The sequence below is a fragment of the Sturnira hondurensis genome, unplaced genomic scaffold (genome assembly GCF_014824575.4).
Source record: "Sturnira hondurensis isolate 20B ecotype Veracruz unplaced genomic scaffold, ASM1482457v3 Scaffold0013931, whole genome shotgun sequence".
Lineage (NCBI taxonomy): Eukaryota > Metazoa > Chordata > Mammalia > Chiroptera > Phyllostomidae > Sturnira > Sturnira hondurensis.
In genome coordinates, this window is record NW_028086562.1 from 1604224 (window position 1) to 1624571 (window position 20348).

A 20348-nucleotide genomic window follows, 5' to 3' on the forward strand; every position below is an offset into this window, starting at 1 on the left:
ATAATAAACAAGCATATGGCAAATTTGTTTCAGTTCCCCTCCCCACCGCTTCCCTCAGATCTGTAGTCCTTCTGCTCCCGTGGAAAAGAATTAAAAACAAACAAGGTTTATCCCGAGAGCTTCGTACGGGTTAGTTCTCACAGTGAGTGGAGCCCACAAAAGTACAGCTTGCGGTTACTGAGAACTGTGATAACCAAAGCCATATCCATGGTAACGGGTCCGAAACACAGGAAATCTATGACACAGGGATCTCTGATGAAACAGAGCAATCAGAGTAGCTGATACTGACTTATGAATCTAGTTACGGGATTTTATGAAGAAAAGAATTACACCCTCGGAGAGAAGGAAGGGTTCACATCTCAAAATATCATCCATCTGCGTCAGAATAAATAACCTCACCTGGCTCAGAGGGAGTTGCCTTTCTCCCTGAAAATATCCAGGACTCAAAAGCTGTGTGTCTCTTGGCAGGCTGGTGGAGAGCTGGGAAAGAGGAAACATACGTGTATTTCCCTGGGGAAGATTGGGCCACACTTTCCCGATTAGCTTACCCACGGACATTCAATAAATCCGTGGGCTCACGGACTAACATTTGATACTGAAGGGCTGGTTTAAGGAAGCAGTCTGTCCTTTGGGTAGGCGATCTGACCAAGCCTCCGAAGCAAAAAGTTCCAAGGAAATTCGCTCCAAACTTTGGAGAAAGGCCTTAGCTGGATTCTCAGAGGACGTGATTATAGATGTTCCCCCACGAGCCACCGCATGGGCACATTGATAACCTGGGGGATGTGCCGCTGCCTTCTAACGGAAATAACACTGCACAAATCATAAAGACCGGAATTTAATTTTATGTTACAAGAGAGAAAAGCAAGCCTGGGGAGGTGGCCCCAAGGGCAACGGAAGGCAGCCGGAACGGATTTCTTCCTGAAGCCGTCCATCAGCAAACCCCTGGCCAAATGTGACCCGGCAAATGTCCGCATCTGTGTCGGAGACTCCCAACGGCCGTCCCCCCAAACTTCCAAAACAGATTGACAACGCGGCAGGCTGTGATGGCATTCACCGCGTAACGGCCGCCTGTCTGATAAATTGGAATGGGCAGGAGTATATGGAACGTACATTTTCAGAGTCAATGAGTTTTGATAATTGAGTTTATCCCTCGCAATGAGTACAGTTCTAGGAAATCTAGATAAAAGCGTTACGGGTTTTGTTTGCTTAAGTGTTTCCTGAGCAAGGACCATTAGCTTCCTATGAGTTTTTTGGACATTTTGTTGTCATTACATCCTGGAGAGGATGTTCAGTGTGCTCTCCAGCCCGATTTTCAGCCCCCAGAACCCTGTTTAAAGTAATATATCGAAAAACAAACAAATCCCCCAGGGGGGAAAAAAAGTCAGGCAACTCTGCTTGGTGGATGGGCAGAAGGCTTGTGGCCCCTGTCACACACAGTGGCTCCCCAGGGAGGGTCCTGGGAGCACACTTTGAAAACCACTGTGCAATCCACAGTGAACCCCAATGTCTCTTTCTGAGTTAGTAAAAAATCGTGAAGCTACAGGGAAGAGCTGAACTTGGGTCAGCCTTGGTTTGGGTCCACATGGGTGAAGGAGAAAGTAAGAGCTATCCGGAAAGAGAATGTACCAAGGGCAGAGGCCGTGAAGGGGGTGGGAGGGTATCTGGGATGGGAGGAGCCTGGGGGTCCACTGAACCGGTGCGGGGGGGTGGGGGGGGCGGGGGGGCAGGAGGGCAGGGGGCTTGGCTTCAATTCAGAAGGAAGAAGAAGAAGACGGGTTGGGAATGTGAGATGGGACAAGGACACAGAGGGTCTTGAATATCAAGCTGAGAAATTTGGCCTTTGTCTTTTGTCACTGGGCTCTGGGACTAGTGGCTTTATTAGTTTACTAGGGCCACCAGTACAAAGCACCACAGAGAGGGCAGTTCAAACAGCAGACATTTATTTCCCCACAGGTCAGGAAGCTAGAAGTCCAAGATCAAGGTGTTGGCAGGTTGATTTCTCCTGAGACCTCTCTTCTTGCTCTGTCGATGGCCGTCTTCTCACTGTGTCCTCACATGGTCGTCCCCCTCAGTGTGTGTGACTGTGTCCTCATCTCTTCTTCTGAGGACACTCGTCATTCGGATTAGGGCCCACCCCAATGGCCCCATTCTTTGGGGGTTAGTGTTTCAACACATGAATTTGGGGGGCATGCTGGGGCCCATGACATGGAGATTTCCATTTATTGTGTATATGTTCATACATGCATGCTTTTATTTTTTATATATATATGCTTTTTAAAAAAAATCTGGCAGTAGCGCAAAGTCAATTGGCTGGCTGTGGGCAGAGGGCAGAGTGGCGAGAGTGAGGGAGGACCCAGCGCAGCATGGAGGCGCGGGCCAGCAGCAGAGCTGTAACGCCCGGGCAACGGCAGAGAGAGTGCACGGCTGTAATTAAATGCTGGCTGGGTCGGTGCAAGCCATACGTACCGCGGGAGGTCAGAGACCAGAGAGGAAGCTGTGGAGAGAAACTCGTGGAGGGGTTGCCGCTGGAAGGGTGGGGAGGTTTGGTATAGGAGTGTTGAGGGAGGGTCTGAAGGAGTAAACAGTGAAGGCAGGACCACCGGGCAGCAGTGTGCAGGCCTGAGGGGTCAAGGGCTGAGCAATGCCGCATTGCTGGGCTCTCCTCGGCCACATCCCAGCGCCCAGGGAGCCACAGCTCAGAGGTGGTGTTTGAACAGCAAGGACTTCGCCCTTGGATCTCAATTGATCCTGAAGAAAGGCCCAGAGGGAATGCTGAGAACCCCTGCCTTCCTTCCTCGGTTTGGTTTCCTGCGTTTTCGTCCTCTCGTCCACTAGGCGACCTCCCACTTGCCTCAGTGCCCTGCCGCCCACTCCCGCCCGGCCGAGGGTGAAGGAGGGGGCGCATCCTCTGAGCAGGTCCACCGCCGAGGGCGTGTTTCAACAACACTGATTTACAAAGAATTTTCAGACAAGCTCAAATGACAATCCGGAAAAGCCAGACTCCAGAGAACAATGAGAATGTAGAGAAGCCAAACATGAAAATACTGCACATGCAGAAAAGAAAATCAATTCCCTTCCACAGATTACAACTAGAAATTCCCAGAAGGACGGCAGATTTGGGGAGAGAAAAGGAGATTATATTTTATGGGAAGAGATACAATAACCATTCTCTCCCCATAAAGCAAGTGATGGAAGATTGTCTCTGCTCCATAGATACACACTGCACATTTTCGGGATGATACTAACAGGAAATCAATAGCATCTTTTATATGTGAAAAGACATTATCTCTCTGGAATCCCTGAACGGCTAACTGGGCTACAGATCGTCACGAAAACTTGCCACTCACCATTAATCTTGGTCCCGAGACAGTAAGTAGCCTTTAAATCCAGACCTTTTGTTTATTTTTAAATTACCCTCATTATTAATGTTTTTTTTTAGAAACAAGCACATTGAAGTCTCCACCCTTCCCTAAAGCCTAAGGACCGTCAGATGACACTCCGTGACAAAGTGTCTTCACCGGCAGCCAGACGCCCCCCATCCAGAATCCCCCACACCCCCGCCGGGCAAGCAGCCGAATCATTAGCCACCAAAAGCTTCGTCAGGATGTAATTTGGCAGCTATGACAGGCTCAGTGGGACGGATGGCATCTCCCGGTTTCTGCCTCCATTGATCTGAAAGAGAACCAAAGTTAATATTAGCAAAAAACACTTTATGCTGGGGTCATTTTCCCATGAAAGGCTCGGGCGACCGGTGGTTTTGAGCATCTATTACAGAAGCGGTCTTGGCCGACTCGGGTCGTGAGGTTCATGAGACCCCAAAGACTAAATGCCCTTGTCTCCCCTCTCACATGAGCATCAACCCACCATCCTGACAAATGTCCCATTTCTCTGAGAGACTGATTTGACTGTCAAGGGGCACAGACCCCATCAGTACCGATTCGGATTGAACACTGGCTCTGCCCTGTGTTACTTCCCTGAGCCTGTCCTAGCAAAGTACCCAAAACTGGGTGGCCCACAACAGCAGACACTTAGTCTCTCACAGTCTGGAGGCCAGAGCTTCAAAATCGAGGTGTCAGCAGGGCCAGGCCCCCTGAGGACTCGATGGGAGGACCCTTCCTGCCGCTTCCGCCAGCTTTGGTGGCTACCGGCAGCATACGGTGCTCCTTGGCTCACGGCTGCATCATTCCCGTCACACAGCCATCTTGTCCCTGTGTCGTCACACGGCTTCTCTCTGTGGACTCTTGTGCCCAGACTTCCGTTTTTAGAAGGACACCAGCCACATTGGGTTCAGGTCCACCCTAATGACCTCATTTTAACTCAATTACCTCTATGAAGACACTGTTTCTGAGGTCACCTTGCGAGGTACTGGGTGTTGGGCCTTCAACATGACTTTGTTTTGGAAGATGCAATTCAACCTAAAACAGCCCTCAAGGAACCCTGAGGACGAGGGAACTCCTAGTGTGATTCAGGACCACTGACATTTTGCCAGGAAAATTCTTTGCTGAGGGGAGCATTGTAGAACACTTAGCAAGCTCTCGGGCCTCTACCAACCAGAGATGCTGGTACATGCCTCTTCCCTCCTCTCACAACCCAAACTGTCTCCAGATACTGCTAAACGCCCCCTGAGGGGGTAGTATTGCCCCTGATTGAGAACCCCGGGCTTGTATGAAGTGTAGGCCAGACTTCCCAAGGTGCCTCAAGTAGACCGAATGCGTACAGAGAGGTCAGGGTGGTTAGACATCCATCCAAGCTTTCCTGAAAGGGTGGCTCCTGAGCCGCTTCCCTGAACGTGGGGACTTTAACAAATGTCCCCAGGAATTTTACAAATGTTGATTGAGTGGCAACTATATGTGGGGTGCGGATCTGGGCACTGTGGGAAAAGCAGAGGACAAAAGAGATTTTAAAAGCCTCAAACATCATACATTTCAGTGGGGAAAATCAGAAACAAATAAACATTAGATAGTAATACATATGAGTATGAAAAATCGAAAGCAAGGAGGGATAGGAAGTTTCGGGAGCGCTGCAATTTTCCACAGTGGCAGGTGAAGGGCTCACTGAGCTGTGGGCACACACCTGAGCAGTGAGAGGAGCCGTGCAGATGTGGGGGGAAGGGCACTGCAGGCAGAGGGAACAGCACGCACAATGGCCCTGAGGCAGGAACATCCCTGGGCTGTCTGAGCACAGAGGAGGGTGGAGCAGCGGAGCAGCGGAGCAGCAAGGCCCGGGTGGGCGATGAGGACAGCAAGGTGATGGTGGGGAACAGGGCTCGTGCCTCGTGGAAAGGACAGGCCGCCACCCTGAAGGATGTGAGGAGCCAGCAGGGGCGTGTGCAGGTGGGGGGGAGTGATCTGAGGACCATGTGTTGGGTGGTTTGAGATGTGGAGAGATCGTAACTATAGGCATTTGAAGGAAGAGTCGAGAAGATTTACTGACATGCTGAACAAGAGCCGGAAGAGGAAGCAGGGGGTCACTGGCTTCACCAAATGGAAACCTAGAGTTGGTGTCCATTGAGATGGTTAGCGGGCAGAAGGAGCAGATTGGGGGGGACCAGCCGAAGGGCTTTTCGATTATTATTATTGCGGTAAAATATACACAACAAAATTTACCGTTTTAATGTGTACAGTTCTGTGACATTTAATGTATTCACGCTGACTGCAACTACCTCCACATCCCACATCTTCGCCGACTGATACTGTATCCTCACCAGACACGACCCGGCCCCTGGAGGTCACTCGTCTGCTTTGTCCTCCTCTGGAACCTCACCGAGGAGAAGTCGGCATTTGTCCTCTCGCGACTGGCTTGTTGCACTGAGCGTAGCGTCCTCAGTTCATCCACAGGGTAGCATGTCAAAATGACCTTCCTTTTCTAAAAAACATTTTATTTATTTATTTTTGGAGAGAGGGGAAGGGAAGGAGAAAGAGAGGGAGAAAAACATCAATGTGTGGTTGCCTGTGATGTGTCCCCTACTGGGGACCTGTCCCGAAACCCAGGCATGTGCCCTGCCTGGGAATCGAACTGGCAACCCTTTGCTTCACAGGCCCGTGCTCAATCCACTGAGCCACACCAGCCAAGGCAAGACCTTCCTTTTTAAGGCTGACTAATATCCCAATACATGAGTGGACCACATCTTGGTTACCCACCCACCCACTGATGGACCCTTGGGTGGCTTCCACCTTTCAGCTGTTGTGAACAACACCGCTGTGAACGTGGGCATACAAAGGTCTGTTTCAGTCCCCATCTTCGATTCCGTCCGGTGCACACCTTGGAGCAGAGTTACGGGGTCATGTGGTGATCCTGTGTCAGTGTTTGAGGCAATGCCTCCCCCTTTCCCACAGCAGGTGCACCTTGTCACACTCCCATCAGCGGTGCACGAGGGGTCTGGTTTTGCCAGATCCTCGCCAACACTTATTATTTTCTGTTTATTTTATAAAGGCCGTTATAATGCGTTTGGAGTGGAACCTTATTGGGATCAGAAGGATAGTTTTGAAAATGCTAAGTTTGAAGGGCCTATTAGACATCTGAGTTAAGATATCAGATGAGAAATTAGACATACAGCCTAGGTTTTTAAGGAAGAGACTGGGAAGGTGAGACAAATTTAGGAGTCCGGGCCGATAGACGGTATTTCAAGCCATAACTGGATGAAATTATTTAGATCCGTGCTGCCCGACATGGCCACTGGTTATACGTGGCCGTTGAAATTTGTATTGATTAAAATTAAGTAAATTTGAGCCCTGGCTGGTGTGGCTCAGTGGATTGAGTGCCAGCTTGTGACCAAACGGTCACAGGTTCGATTCTCAATCAGGGCCCATGCCTGGGTTGTGGGCCAGGTCCCCAGCATGGGCAGGGCAGGAGGAAACCACACATTGATGTTTCCCACTCTTTCTCCTTCCCTCCCCCTCTCTGTAAAAATAAATAAATCAAATCTTTTAAAAAGTGATTCGTTTTAAAAAAAAAATAAATTAAATTGAAATTTGACCTCCTTAGCCACACTACTCAGTAGTCACACTTGACCAGCGACTGCCGCCCTGGACAGCACGGATAAGGGCCATCGTCACAGAACCTCCCACTGGACAGCGCGGGTCTGGGGAACACTTGGGACATAACAAAGAGAGGGGCCAAGTGCCGAGGCCCAGGGCACTTCGACACCGAGATCTGGAGTGGAGCCGGCTACAGGCTGGCCTAAAGCTGGGCTTGCCTGTGTCCCTTTCTTCCAGGGATGGTCCAGACTCTGCCTATGTGCCTGGTTATGATTAATAGTGGCTCCTTTTACTCTGAAAAGTTTGGGTGATAATAGGGGCGCCCCACCTGCTCTGCAGTAACAGTGACCAGGTGGCATCTCCTATAAACAAGGGTTCAGCTTCGGTGACTCAGCCTCCCTACCTGGGACCCATAGGTGCACACCTCGGCTCCTGGGAGCCACTTTGAGGTCTGCGTCTCCCCACGGCCAAAGCATCTTGGAGGAGAGGCTGTGCCTTCGGTACTGCAGGAAGCAGGAGTCGACTCCCAGCCCCGGCCCCAGGGCCGTGAGGCCAAGCACGTAGCCTTGGGTCTGAGCTCGTTCCCTGGTTCTGATGCACTAACCGAAGAATTCCAGGCAGCATCTCCTGCTAGAATGTTCATCTCAACGACAGCCCACCCTGGGTGGGGGCGGGGGGGACATCTGCCTATTTGCAATAAATCTCACTTCACCTGTTGGCATTGACACAGGCATGCCGAAACTAAGAGAAAGCTGGAAGAGTAAGAGACTGAGGGTCCGAGGTGTGCCCCGTCTCTCCACACGCACTAGCCAGGTGGGCTGCGCCGTGGCAGGAGCCCGGGACGTTCCAGGTGTACACTCCAAAACCCCTCTGCATCTTCGGAACGAGTGAGGCTCCCAGGCCAAACAATAGCCCTTGTTCAATTCTGAGGTCGACTTGCACATTGGCACTATTTTATCGCCACCTTTCGTTGCCATGGAGACCATTGATGATGCCACAAAAGAGGATTCGGACCAGAGTGAGAAAAGAGTAGGAGCCATGAAACTGGCTTTCATGTGAGCTTCTGGTAGTGGGAAGGACCAAGGGAAACCTCGGGAGCTGTACCGGGAGCTGTTGTTGGGAAGAGGGATGCTCTCAGGAGACCCAGCGCGAGCTCTCCGAGCCCAGGCAGAGCCCGAGTTGCCGCCGGTGCTCGGCTGGCTGGGTGACCCATTCAGATACCGACTTACTTTTTTGTGTTGCTCCACTAAGAAAAAAGCGTGCGTTCTTCAGTCCATGGTAAGGGCTCTCTGCTACGACTCAAGCATGGAGAGGCGCGGGATGGGGAGCAGAAGTCGCCCACGGTATTATGCTCCTGGGGCTGCCGTACAAAAACTGGGAGGCTTATAAAACTGGAATGTGTTCTCCTGTGGTTCTGGAGGCCAGAGTCCAAAGCCTGGGTGTCAGTGGGATCACGCGCGCTCTGAAGACTCGAGGGGAAAATTCTTTGTCGCCTCTGTCAGCTCCTGGGGGCCCCGGCATCCCTTGGCTGGTGGCTGCACCACTCCCGCCCCTGCCTCCATCGCCCTGTGGCCTCCTTCCCTGTGTCTCTGCGTCTCAGATCTCCCTCTGCCTGTTTTACCAGGACATCTGTCATTGGATATAGGGGCCTTCATCCAGGATGATGTCCTCATGGACACCTTTATATACAAAGACCTTCTATCCCTCAAAAAAGGTCACACTCACAGGATCCAGGACTCAGGCGTGGATTACGACTTGGACATATCGTTGGGTGAGGGGACGCTCTTCCACCCAGTACACCCACGAAACAGGAGGGTTTGCCCTGGGGGCCCTGAGGCTTTGGCTAATTGCAGAGATGCCGTGTCCAGCTCCCGTCATCCTGAGACAGGGGCCTGGCAGAGCACCTGAGACGTTGCCATGGTGATTCCATCCCTGACGCTTTTGTCCCTTTGTATTGTTTACAAGAAACTAATTACTCTAACATCACATGAAACGCATGAGTCCAATAGGGGGGCCGTTTCGGAAGAAAACTCATTGCTCAGAACTTCCCTCTTCTTTTGTGAAACGAATGGAATCTGTGACATTCTTAAGATTTGTCCCAAAGGACCATTGTCCTAGGCTTAGCAACGGCCTTAAGCCAGACACATTTGAGAGGAGGACAGAAGAGTTAGAAGAGAAAAGAAACACTTTGAACGCTTACCACCCTCCACCACCCCAACTTGGAAGAGGTATTGAAAAATCTCGACGCTACAGAAATGGTCACGTGGCCAGGACAGGGCCAGCCTCTGCAGCAGCATGAATAGCATGGGTCTGTCCGGCACGGGCGCCTCGGGAGCTGGTAGGAGGAGGGCTGGGCAGCTGGGGAGAGTCTGCTTCTCTAGGAAATGGCACCAACCTGGGGAAGTTTTTTGTTCATCTTTCCTGGGATTTTTCCTGCAAGTAAGCACGTGAAAATGAAGATTTGAGTAAATTTGTCAGAGTTTCAGCCTGGACAGAATTTTGGCTGAACGTTGCTTTGATAATTTCCTTCTTTGTGACATGAAGACCCGGGTGACCGTCCTGTTTTAATACGCCCATCACCTGCGGATTTGCATCCTGCCTTTGGGAGCATGGGGAGGCCTGAGCAGGAGGGCCCCACACTGCAGGCGCCACCCCGAGCCTGAGAACCTGCCAAAAGGGGGGGGGCAGCAGGAAACCTCTCCTTTTTTTCTTTTTGAAGATTTTATTTATGTTTAGAGTGAGAGGGAGGGAGGGAGAAAGAGGGGAAGAGAAGAATCAGTGTGTGATTGCCTGACACAGGCCCCCATCTGGGGACCTGGCCCTGCAACCCAGGCATGTGCCCTGACCAGGAATCAAACCAGCGACCTTCCGGTTCTCAGGCCGACACTGAGCCTCACCAGGCAGGGTGGGAAACTGCTTGTTCTTAAGCATGGCTCACCATCAAAGTTTCCATTCCTGTATTACTTGCAGAGTAAGGTCAGTCAGGAACAGGACGGCAAAGCTTAGGTGGTCTTTTAACTTCCTATTATCTTTATGGAAGGAGGCTATGCACTTTGAAAGATGCAGCTAAGTAAACACATGGTCCGCAAAAACATAAAAACCGGCCCCATCTCTGGACATGCGGGGGAAGCCGCTGCCATTATCCCGAAACCGTCCCCTCTCCGTTCCAAACCTTCAAGAACAATTGTCATCACTGCTGCGGTGGATTGGGACCCAGGTCTGCCCTCTGCTGGTAAAGGGACGCTCGAGCATTGTTACAACTGGGAAGGGGATGGCTGCTTGGCCCCTGAACCAGCTGTCTCCCCGCCGAGGCTACTCACCTCCTAATTCAGACTTTCCCTCGTACTCAGAACTGGTGAGTGGGCAACAGCATACTGTCCGCCTCTGTGGTCCCCGCTGGTATCTTCACACACCGCACACCCGAGGGAATTCTAAAGTGGAGCTGGCGTTCTCAGACGGACAGCTGAAAGTTCTCTGAAACATCATTACACAAATTAATCTGAAAGAGAAAAAACAAGTGAACGTAAAGGCAGCCGCAGGAGGGGACGGACGTGTGTGGGAACCCTGCTCCCGCTGCTTACGAGCTTGTCCCACGAGCTGGAACAAGCAAGCATTCGACTTCTTTCTCTACACCCGTTTCTCAGCTGGGACGTGAGGCTCCTGGTAATTCCAACAGAGAACTGTTGGAAAGGTTAGATGTGGTAGTGAATCAGGTCGCACAGTGTCTGGCGCCTAGGAAACATTCCGTGAATGGAGGCCGGAATAGATTCCTTCTTCGGTTCATTTTGTTCCAGAAGCTGGAAAATGCTACCCAGGGCACCCCCGGTTGGAGGGAAGAAAAGTGGTCATGGGGTCCTTGTGGCTGGGGAGCAGTGCCATCTCCTCTAGCCCCACCCTTGTCCGACGGAGCCATTGGTCCCCCGCGGGGGCGTTCGGCAATGTCTGCGGATGTTTTTGGTTGCCACGACCTAGTACCCCACAGTGCCCAGGACAGCCCCATACAAGAGCGTGGCCAGCGCCAGATGTCAACAGCACTGAGGTTGGAAACCCTGTTCTGGCCTTTCTAGAAGCGTCCTCAGCTTTCACCCCGAGGCACTAAAGCCTCGGCCAGCCGCTGTCTACAACGGAAGCAGAAGCTGTGCTTCCCTCAGATTGAAAGCCCAGTCACACCTGCGAGCGACGGGCCCTCACTCTGTCCGCCAGGTGCCATTAAGCACTGGTGACTGCTGAGGTCTGGACGTTTGGACCCCTGAGTGACAGGCAGCCTTTCCGCCTGCCGCTTGGCTTCCCCGATGACAGCGAGAGCAGGAAGGAGGTCTCGGGATTCAGAAGCCACCAAAGTCAAGAGGTCCAGATGCCCAACACGGTTACGCGTAACATAAAAATCACCACCTCAACCACGCTGAGTGTTCAGGAGTGTGAGGTGCACGGTGGTTGACTCCCATCTTCAGGACCCTTTCCGTCTGGCCAAACCAAAACTCCACACCTATTAAACAGCTCCCCCACCCCCCTCCCTCCAAGGAATCCCTCCACATTTCTCTTTTTTATTCCATAAAACACAGATTTTTTTTAATGACCTGCAGCAGCCACCTAGGCACCAAAACAGGATCCGGTCCAACAGACGCAACTCCCCAAAATGAAAGGAGGCAACATGGCAATGACCTTCACCCGGACGGTGCAGTGGAGCAGCTGACCTCCATCCACTTCTGCGACTACCCACCTCTGGGCCTCTTGTTGTGTTAGATACTGAACTCCTTACTGTCGGAAAGGAGAATGACTGTGTAAAAACAAATTAAAGCAAACTGAAAAAACCCAGGGGTTTTCTTTTGAGTTGGCACTTAAAGGGAGCCATTTCTTCCAACCTGGCCTGACTCTGTGGTCGAGGCACGTCACACTCAACCACCCCGTGGGACAGCCAGCTTCACTTGTCTCTTCTCGGGGCTCCCGCTGGATGGCGTAGGGGAATCGACAGTTTACCAAACTACAGAGCCTGGTGCTTTGTTCGATCGGGGGTGTTGGAGACGGGGCTGATCCGGCCCAGTTAGGGGGCCCCGAGCCTTTCCTGGTCATGTTCCGCTCCTGGGCATCCGGTCTGAGCTCTGCCCCTCTGCCCGCCAGTGGGGAAAAGCATCTCTCTGCTCCTCCACTTCCATCACCTTTCTCTCTCTCTCTCTCTCATTCCCCTCTCATTTTTAGCAAACCTTAAATACGTGCATGGCCTTAAGTCCTTATGTGCCAGGCACACAATGCTGTTGGAAGGAAAAACATGGAATGTTTCAGGCACTTACAGCCCAATAGAGGAACCAGCTGTGCCCGCGATGGAAATCCGTCGGTGCCCGTCAGGGGTTCCTGTGCGAGAGTGCCGTAACGTGGTGTCGTGCGATGGACGGACACTGCACCTGACGAAACACGTGCAACAGCTGGTCTCTGCTCCCTCCTGAGACCCTAATAAAATGATCAAGGATCTCATAGGTGTACATGCAAGTGGAGAGAATGAATGGGAGAGGAGACAACGCCAGGCAAACTATGCCCAAATTTTGGAAAATGTAAAACAGAGGGGCCCTGGGGGAAGTAGACTTAGGTTACAGCTTTCTCGCTCTGCTACGTACCTGTGGGGTATGGGAAGGCAACTGAAAATGGGACCAGTTTGTGCTTCAGGGTCCAGGAGCGGATCAGGAATTGGAAGTGGGACGGGTGTTCGTAATCTGTACAAAGAACAGTCGGGAACCCCACATCCCTTTCCGCAACCTGCTCAGCCAGGCTGCTACGTCGCCTACAGGACACTTATTATCAGTTGAGGCTCAACAGAGAAGGCTTTGGAGCACAGAACACCCAGTGTACTGAAAACGGGAGCTTTGTAAATGCCTGGGTACTAAAATGTCATTCTCATCCCTCCCCCCTGCAAGGCTTTTACTACTCCAAGCAGGAGAAAGGAGGACTCCTCTCGGGAAACTGATTCATTCAAAGGAGAAGACCTACAGATCTGAAATCGGGGGGCCCCTACCTGACAACTGACCAAGAGGCCCACTGGAAGACTAGCCTTGAACGTGTGCATGGAATGCCCGTGAATACCCGGCCAGGGAATACTAGAGCTACGAGGGAAGTTCCTCACAAAAAAAGAAATCCAAACACACAGGAAAAAAATAACGAGGAGGAAACAGGAACGGTTAGGAAGTGGAATAAAACTTAAGTATGCCCTCAGAGACAGGGGAGAACATGTTGCGTCCATGAAACGATTTGAAAGGAAAAAAAATCAGACCAAGAAAGAGCTCTGGAAAATTTCAAAATGTGACACATTTTTGAAAAATCAAAAGGAACGGTAGATAGACTTGAGATCTCCAACAAAAACTAAAAAGGCAAAAGAACAGAAATAAAAAAGGAAGCGGCATGAGAGTCAGTCCAGGAGATCAAGCCTCACAACACACAGTTCCAGGAAGAACGAACTGAGAAAACTCACTTACCAAACATAAATCTCTGCAGAAGAGATGAGCAGAAATTTCCTGCTTAAAAGAGTCCACAGATAGGGGGTGGAGGGTAGGAGTGGAGGTGGAAGAGGTTATAAGGGGGATACATGGTAATGGAAAAACTACAATAACAATTATACAAGAGCCCACTGAGTGTAAAGCACAGTAAATTTTAAGAGATCCATATAAGATGCCATAATGGAATTTCAGGACACCAAGAATGAAAACAATATTTCCAAAGAAAGAGCAAAATAAGACAGTTTCATAGCCTCAGGAATTAGAGTAAAATCATTCCTAAGACCAGCAATACTGGAAATTAAAGATGGCGAAACAACACCTTCAGAATTCTGAGGAAATATGGGGCATGACCTACACTTTTATACCCAAACAAACTACCCATCAAAATAGCGATCAGATATAAAGGTAGGATCCAGGTTCTCAGAAAACTGTGGGGAGGTTTGCTCCATCAAAACAATGGGATAAAACAAAGACAACGAAAAGAAACCTGGGCATTGGGGGACAGGGGTGTCCACACTGGAGAGGGGAAAAGGGTCTCCCTGCAGTGTGGCGCGGGGAGAGGCAGGGCGACTACTGTGAAGCAGGCCGTGTGGTCCCATATGAAAAATTCCAGAAAATGCAAACTAACCCATAATGATAGACTGTGGGTGGGTGGCCTAGAGATAGAAGTAAGAAGAGGGATCGATTATAAAAGGGCATGAGGAAACTTTGGGGGCAATAGGAATACTCTTTTTTTTCATTTTTTAAAATCTATTTTATTGATTATGCTATTACACTTGTCCCATTCCCCCCCTTTAATTCCCCTCTGCCCTGAACATTTCCACATCCCTCCCATCCACATTTCCCCCCACCATTTAGTTCATGTCCATGGGTTGTACATATAAGTTCTTTGGCTTCTACATTTCCTACACTATGCTTAACCTACCCCTGTCTATTTTCTACCTACCATCTATGCTATTTATTCTCTGTCCCTTTTCCCCCTCTCTCCCCCTCCACCTCTCCTGCTGATAACCCTCCATGTGATCTCCATTCCTGTGGTTCTGTTCCTGTTCTAGTTGTTTCCTTAGTTTGTTTTTATTTTAGGTGTGGTTGTTAGTCATTGTGAGTTTGCTGTCATTTTAGTATACATGTTTTTTATCTTCTTTTTCTTTGGTAAGTCCCTTTAACATTTCATATAGTAAGGGCTTGGTGATGATGAACTCCTTGAACTTGACCTTATCTGAGAAGCCCTTTATCTGCCCTTCCATTCTAAATGAAAGCTTTGCTAAACAGAGTCATCTTGGATGTAGATCCTTGCCTTTCATGACTTGGAATACTTCTTTCCAGCCCCTTCTTGCCTGTGAGTTTTCTTTTGAGAAATCAGCTGACAGTCTTATGGGCACTTCTTTGGAGGTAACTGTCTCCTTTTCTCTTGCTGCTTTTAAGATTCTCTCCTTATCTTTAATCTTGGCTAATGTAATTATGATGTGCCTCGGTGTGTTCCTCTTGCGTCCAACTTCTTTGGGACTCTCTGAGCTTCCGGGACTTCCTGAAAGTCTATTTCTTTTGCCAGATTGGGGAAGTTCTCCTTCATTATTTTTTTAAATAAGTTTTTAATTTGTTGCTCTTCCTCTTCTCCTTCTGGCACCCCTATGTTTCAGATGTTGGAACATTTAAAGATGTCCTGGAGGTTCCTAACCCTCTCCTCATTTTTTGAATTCTCGTTTCTTTATTCTGTTTTGGTTGAATGTTTATTTCTCCTAGTCCAAACCATTAATTTGAGTCCTAATTTCCTTCCTGTCACTGTTGGTTCTCTGTACATTTTCCTTTATTTCATTTAGCATAGCCTTCATTTTTTCATCTAATTTGCGACCACATTCAACCAGTCCTGTGAGCATACTGATTACCAGTATTTTGAACTCTGCGTCTGATAGGTTGGCTATCTCTTCATCACTTGGTTGTATTGTTTCTGGAGCTGTGACCTGTTCTTTCATTGGGGCCATTTGTTTGTTTTTTTTGTCTCGGCATGCCTGTTATGTAGTAAGGGGCGGAGCCTTAGGTGTTCGCCAGGCGGGGCAACCCACATCACTGTGTTGAGATGCTGTATGTAGGGGAGGGGTCTGAGAAGGGATGAAGCCGCTTGCTCAGCTCTCTGCTGGATTTCAGTCACTCCCCCCACTTCCCACTATCAAATCGGGCCCTTCTTGTGCTGATTCCTGGGTGGGTGGGTTTGTATATGTTCTAGGACCCTGTGGGTCTCTCCAACGAACTCTCCTATGAGGCTGGGAGTCTCTCCTGCTGCCACCTCAACCCCCACAGATCTTTTCAATCAGAGGTTGGAGGCTTTAGGTCCCCACCCTAGAACCCTGTGTTGTGTGGTCTGTTCCACCCCCCAGTTGTTCTTCCTGGTTTATCTGCATGTGAATGTGGGACCACCAGTCTGCAATCCCCCACCTCCCTGAGTCCACCAGCTGCCTTGCCCACCCTGGCCCACCAGCCACCACCTTGCCCTGAGTCCTCTCTGCCCCGCTGCCCAACTCTGCCCCTCCTACTGGTCTGGATGAATGTTTCCTCTTTAACTCCTTGGCTGTCAGATGTCCATATAGTTCAACTTTCTGTCCATTCTAGTTGTTTTTTAATTTTTTAATTTGTTTGTTGTCCTTCTTTTGGGTGTGTGAGGAGGCACAGTGTGTCTACCTATGCCTCCATCTCGGGCAGAAGTCCCCCATTATTTTAACTAGACTAATGGATTTATGGGTGCATCCAGTGCCCAAACTCATAACTACGTGCATTAGATTGCCTATTCACTATACCTTAGTAAAGCAGTAAAAAAATTAGGCAAGGAGAGCACTGGTGGGAGATTGGTCAGAGGGAGCCACCCACAAAGAAGCCGTGGAGATAAAAAGAAGGATGTAAAAAAAAGACAGAATAAGAAGCACACAGGAGGCACTGAGAAGGATGAAGGTGTGTAACTGGGGTCCCCAAAAGAGACGAGAGAATCACTTCCCAATAGCAATGGCAAAAGCCTAAAGGAAGTAAAATGATATTGCCAAAGTGCTGGGAAACAAAATAGCAAACTAAATTCCTCTGCCCTGAGAAAACATTCTTTAATATCGATGAAGGCAGATAGAGACATTTTTAGATTAACAAAAGCCGAGAGTTCTTCAACAGCAGGCTCACACTCGGAGAAATTCCACAGGGTGTTTTTCAGGCTGATGGTCAAGGGCCTACATGCAAGCTCAGAGGTGCAGCAAAGAGTGAAGACCAAAGACGTTCAAGGAATATTTCTAGAAGAATAATATTTTTGGGGTGAGACCAAAAGACCCATCCCAGAAAGTCAAGGGATATGAACCTGAAAGATGTGTGAACTCAGATCACCAAAGGTCCTGGATGCCAGCAGGAGGAGGAATAATGGGGAACCCATCGGAGAAATATTGGGATGAAGAGGGGGAGAAAGAGAAGCGGTTGGGGACAGGGAGGTCACAAGGAACAAGGTGGAAACACTGAAACAGTGCTGAACATCCAGGCAGCCAGCAGCTAAGCAAATGCCATCGGCTTCGAGGTTTACGAAGTCACTGGAAACTGGAAGGGAGTTTTAAGGAAATGATGGTGAGGAGCACCTGCCTGTAAGAAATGCGTGAGCGGCAAAAGAAACAGAAGCAGCAGGCGCCACCTCCACCTGGATGTCGAAGGAGGACCTCACTCTGCTTCTCCAAAGCCGAATTCAGGGTTACCTGCCTCCCAGGCTGGCCTCTTCCTCGCCTTGCTCAGCTCCACAGGTGGCCTTACGACCCAGAGTTCGAGCCCCAACGCCAGAGGAACTGCTCGTCCTCCTGCCCCCATGCCCCGGACTCGACCTATTGGCAGTTTCTGCTGATTCCATCCTGACCTGCCTTCTATGTCTTACCCTCCCCATTGCTCCGCCCAAGTCCCGGGCACCGTCCTCTCTTCCCCGGCCCATGGCAGATACCTCCGATGGTGTAGGGCCGAGAGGAAGCTTTCATTCTTGCTCCCTCTAACCCAGTCTCCTTGGAGTGATGCTTCAGGGAAAAAGATAACCAAACCATGTCCCTTCCTGCCGAGAATCCCTCTGGGGTCCCCCGTGCCTGACCCCTGCCTTTCGGGCCCTGCAGGAGCCCACCCAGCTGAGGGTTGCAAGACCTCTTCCTGCAGCTCTCCCCACCACGTCACCCTCGGGCTCACGGGCCTTCTCCCTGTTCCCAGGGCACACCAAACTTGTTCCTGTCACCAAGGTTTGCACAAGACGCTTCCTCCTACAGGTCTCGAAAAGCCACGTCCTTTTCATCACTCATTCAGTTCGAAATTACTTCCTCAACTAGATCTTCCATAACCAACCAACTCAAGGTGAGCTGCCTCCACCTGAGTCGTTCTGCTCTCACACCCCTCGGTCGTACTTGACCTACAGCACGTAGCATCTGAAAGCGTCTTGTTTATCAACACACTGGCTTGTTGCATGTCCCCTCCATCCCTGGCGGAGTGTAAGTTCCATGAGAGCCAAAGAAGCCATCCCCCCCCCCCCCCCCACCCCCCCCCNCCCCCCCGCCCCCCCCCCCCCCCCCCCCGGTGAATTGCTGAAATGACAGTGCCCGTTCCCGAGGCATTGTCGCGGATGGACTCGGTGGCGTGGGGAGATTTTGCAGGGTGTTTGTAAGAGGCGTCTATGCTAGGACTGCCAGGTAACACCAGGCAGGCGTTGAAGTCAGACAGCATCAACTTCGAGTTTCCCAAGCCTTCCCCCGACGACTCTGGACAGCCTGGGAAGGGTGCAGAAAGATAAGGGAGCCAGACCAAACCGGCAATGGACGGGGCCAAAGGTCAAAGGATGATGCTATCCCTGAGTGGCTGAGAAAACAGACAGACATGGGACCCCAGGTGGGAGCCGGTGGATGAGGATGGATTAACACGCAAAGATCAAGGACCTGAAGTCAAAAGCAGCAGAGAGAACCAGCGCCTCTGGCAGCAGGAGGGGAGGGCATTACAGGTCGACGAAGGCTGAGTCCCGAAGGCATGAGTTCCGAATGGGAGATGTGGGGAATGCGTGCTCCCTCGGGGCGGCGAGGTGTAAAACAGGGGAGGCCAGAGGCCGCTACTCTATCCCTGCACTGCTGCCCTGCCCCCCGTGCCCCCCCCCCCCCCGAGGCTGCCTCTGGGGTGAGCTCTTCAGCCTCTCCGGGCGGCTCGCTCAACAGGAGCAGCGGTGGCCCTTCGGGCGACTCGAGCCTTCTGCGGTTACCATCTTGGCTAAAGATGTCAGTGACGAATGACTGAAGTGCTGAGGGAAGAAAGGACATCAAGGAAATCTAATTCTTGAGTGCCTGCAAATTCTCTTTTCTTCAGCTGTTTTTTTGCCTAACTCCTCTTCACAGGCTTATCAGAGCTCCTGGGGGGAAGGGAGATCAGGCTGTCAAGGGCAAGCAAGCACGAGACCCCAGTCTGGGCTCGGTGACAAAGAGCGTGCTGAAGAGAACACAGGTGAGCTCTCCTCCTGAGTGACAGAGAAGGGGCGGGGACTGGAGCCTGCTTCGGAAGGCTCTCCTGGGCCCTCAGGAGCATTCCTCACAGAGAGGGGAAGGATTGAGGGGTCTCCAGGTGGAGTCACCAGATGTAGCAACTAAAAACACAGGATGCGCAGTGAAATTTGAATTGCAGATAAACAATGAATTTTAGTATATGTATATGCCCTGCGCAATATTAGTACCCTTACCCTAATGATGATTCATTATTTGAAATTCAAATTTAACCGGGCATCTGGCAAGCCAGGTTCTACATTTCAGAGGAAGGGCTCTGAAACAGAGCAAACCTCCGGAGCAGACACTTGGTCCCAGGGGGGGCAAGTGTCTGGGGTCACTCTGAATGTGAATGATGGTGGTGTTCTTATATTTACTACTAAGCTAAGAGAATCAATGAGTTATATATACATATATAAGAGATACGTATACATGAATGCATAGTTATAGAAATGGATTACATAAGTATATTAGGCTTTGTTTTACAGCTGAGTTTCCAATTGCTTTCTGGCTATGTCAGCTAAGAAGAAAACCCAAAGGCAAGGCAGTGAGTTAATGGGGAGAGTTTTGTCAGATGTCCTAGTACGGGTAGTCTGTCGGACGTAAGTGTTTACGTATCAGTTCGTACCGCTCCAGATTTTCATTTTTTCCCATCCTAGATTCAGATTTGGGAGGAAAGAAACCAAAGGAGCCAACCCCTGAAGTAACTGTCTTCTCAGGCATGTGGTGTATCTAAGTTTATTCTCCACGCGTCACAACCACTCTCCACGTACCCACGGAACGAAATATCGTGGGCCCGAGAGAGGACAGATGCACAGCATCCCTGAGTCACTATTTACTCCGTTGGGGCGGTGATAAAACCCAGGTCCTTCTCCGTCAGAGAAACCCGGACCTGGGCGTCCGGAAACACGTGTTCTGCTCCATTTAGGCAATTCCTAGAGGCAGTGTTTTCCAAAGCAGAAGAAGGATGGCAGAGAACTCTTCTACCCAACTGAGCATTGTGGCCCAATTACTGTCTACAAGCCTAAGGAAAAAAGGAATGTCTCAACATGGTCATTTTCCCCCCAGCCTCTCTGTAAGAAATTCTTAAAGGCCAGCAAATGCCATCATGCGGTCCAGCCCCTAATCACTGCTCTTCAAAGGAGAAAAAAAAGGAAAGACTGTAAACCAAAACTGCTGGAATAGCTGATGGAACATGAATATTTGAGAAAGCCATTGTGGGGAAGCCTCACGCGGCTAAAGAAAAAGCTCTTAATTTACAGCCTGGGCTGACAGTCTGCTCCACACCGACTCAACGCTCCTGAATACCCCATCTCGGCACACCTAAGTGTCTCAGGCCAGAAGAGCCAAAGAAGACCGGTAAACCGGGAAGGGAGAACACA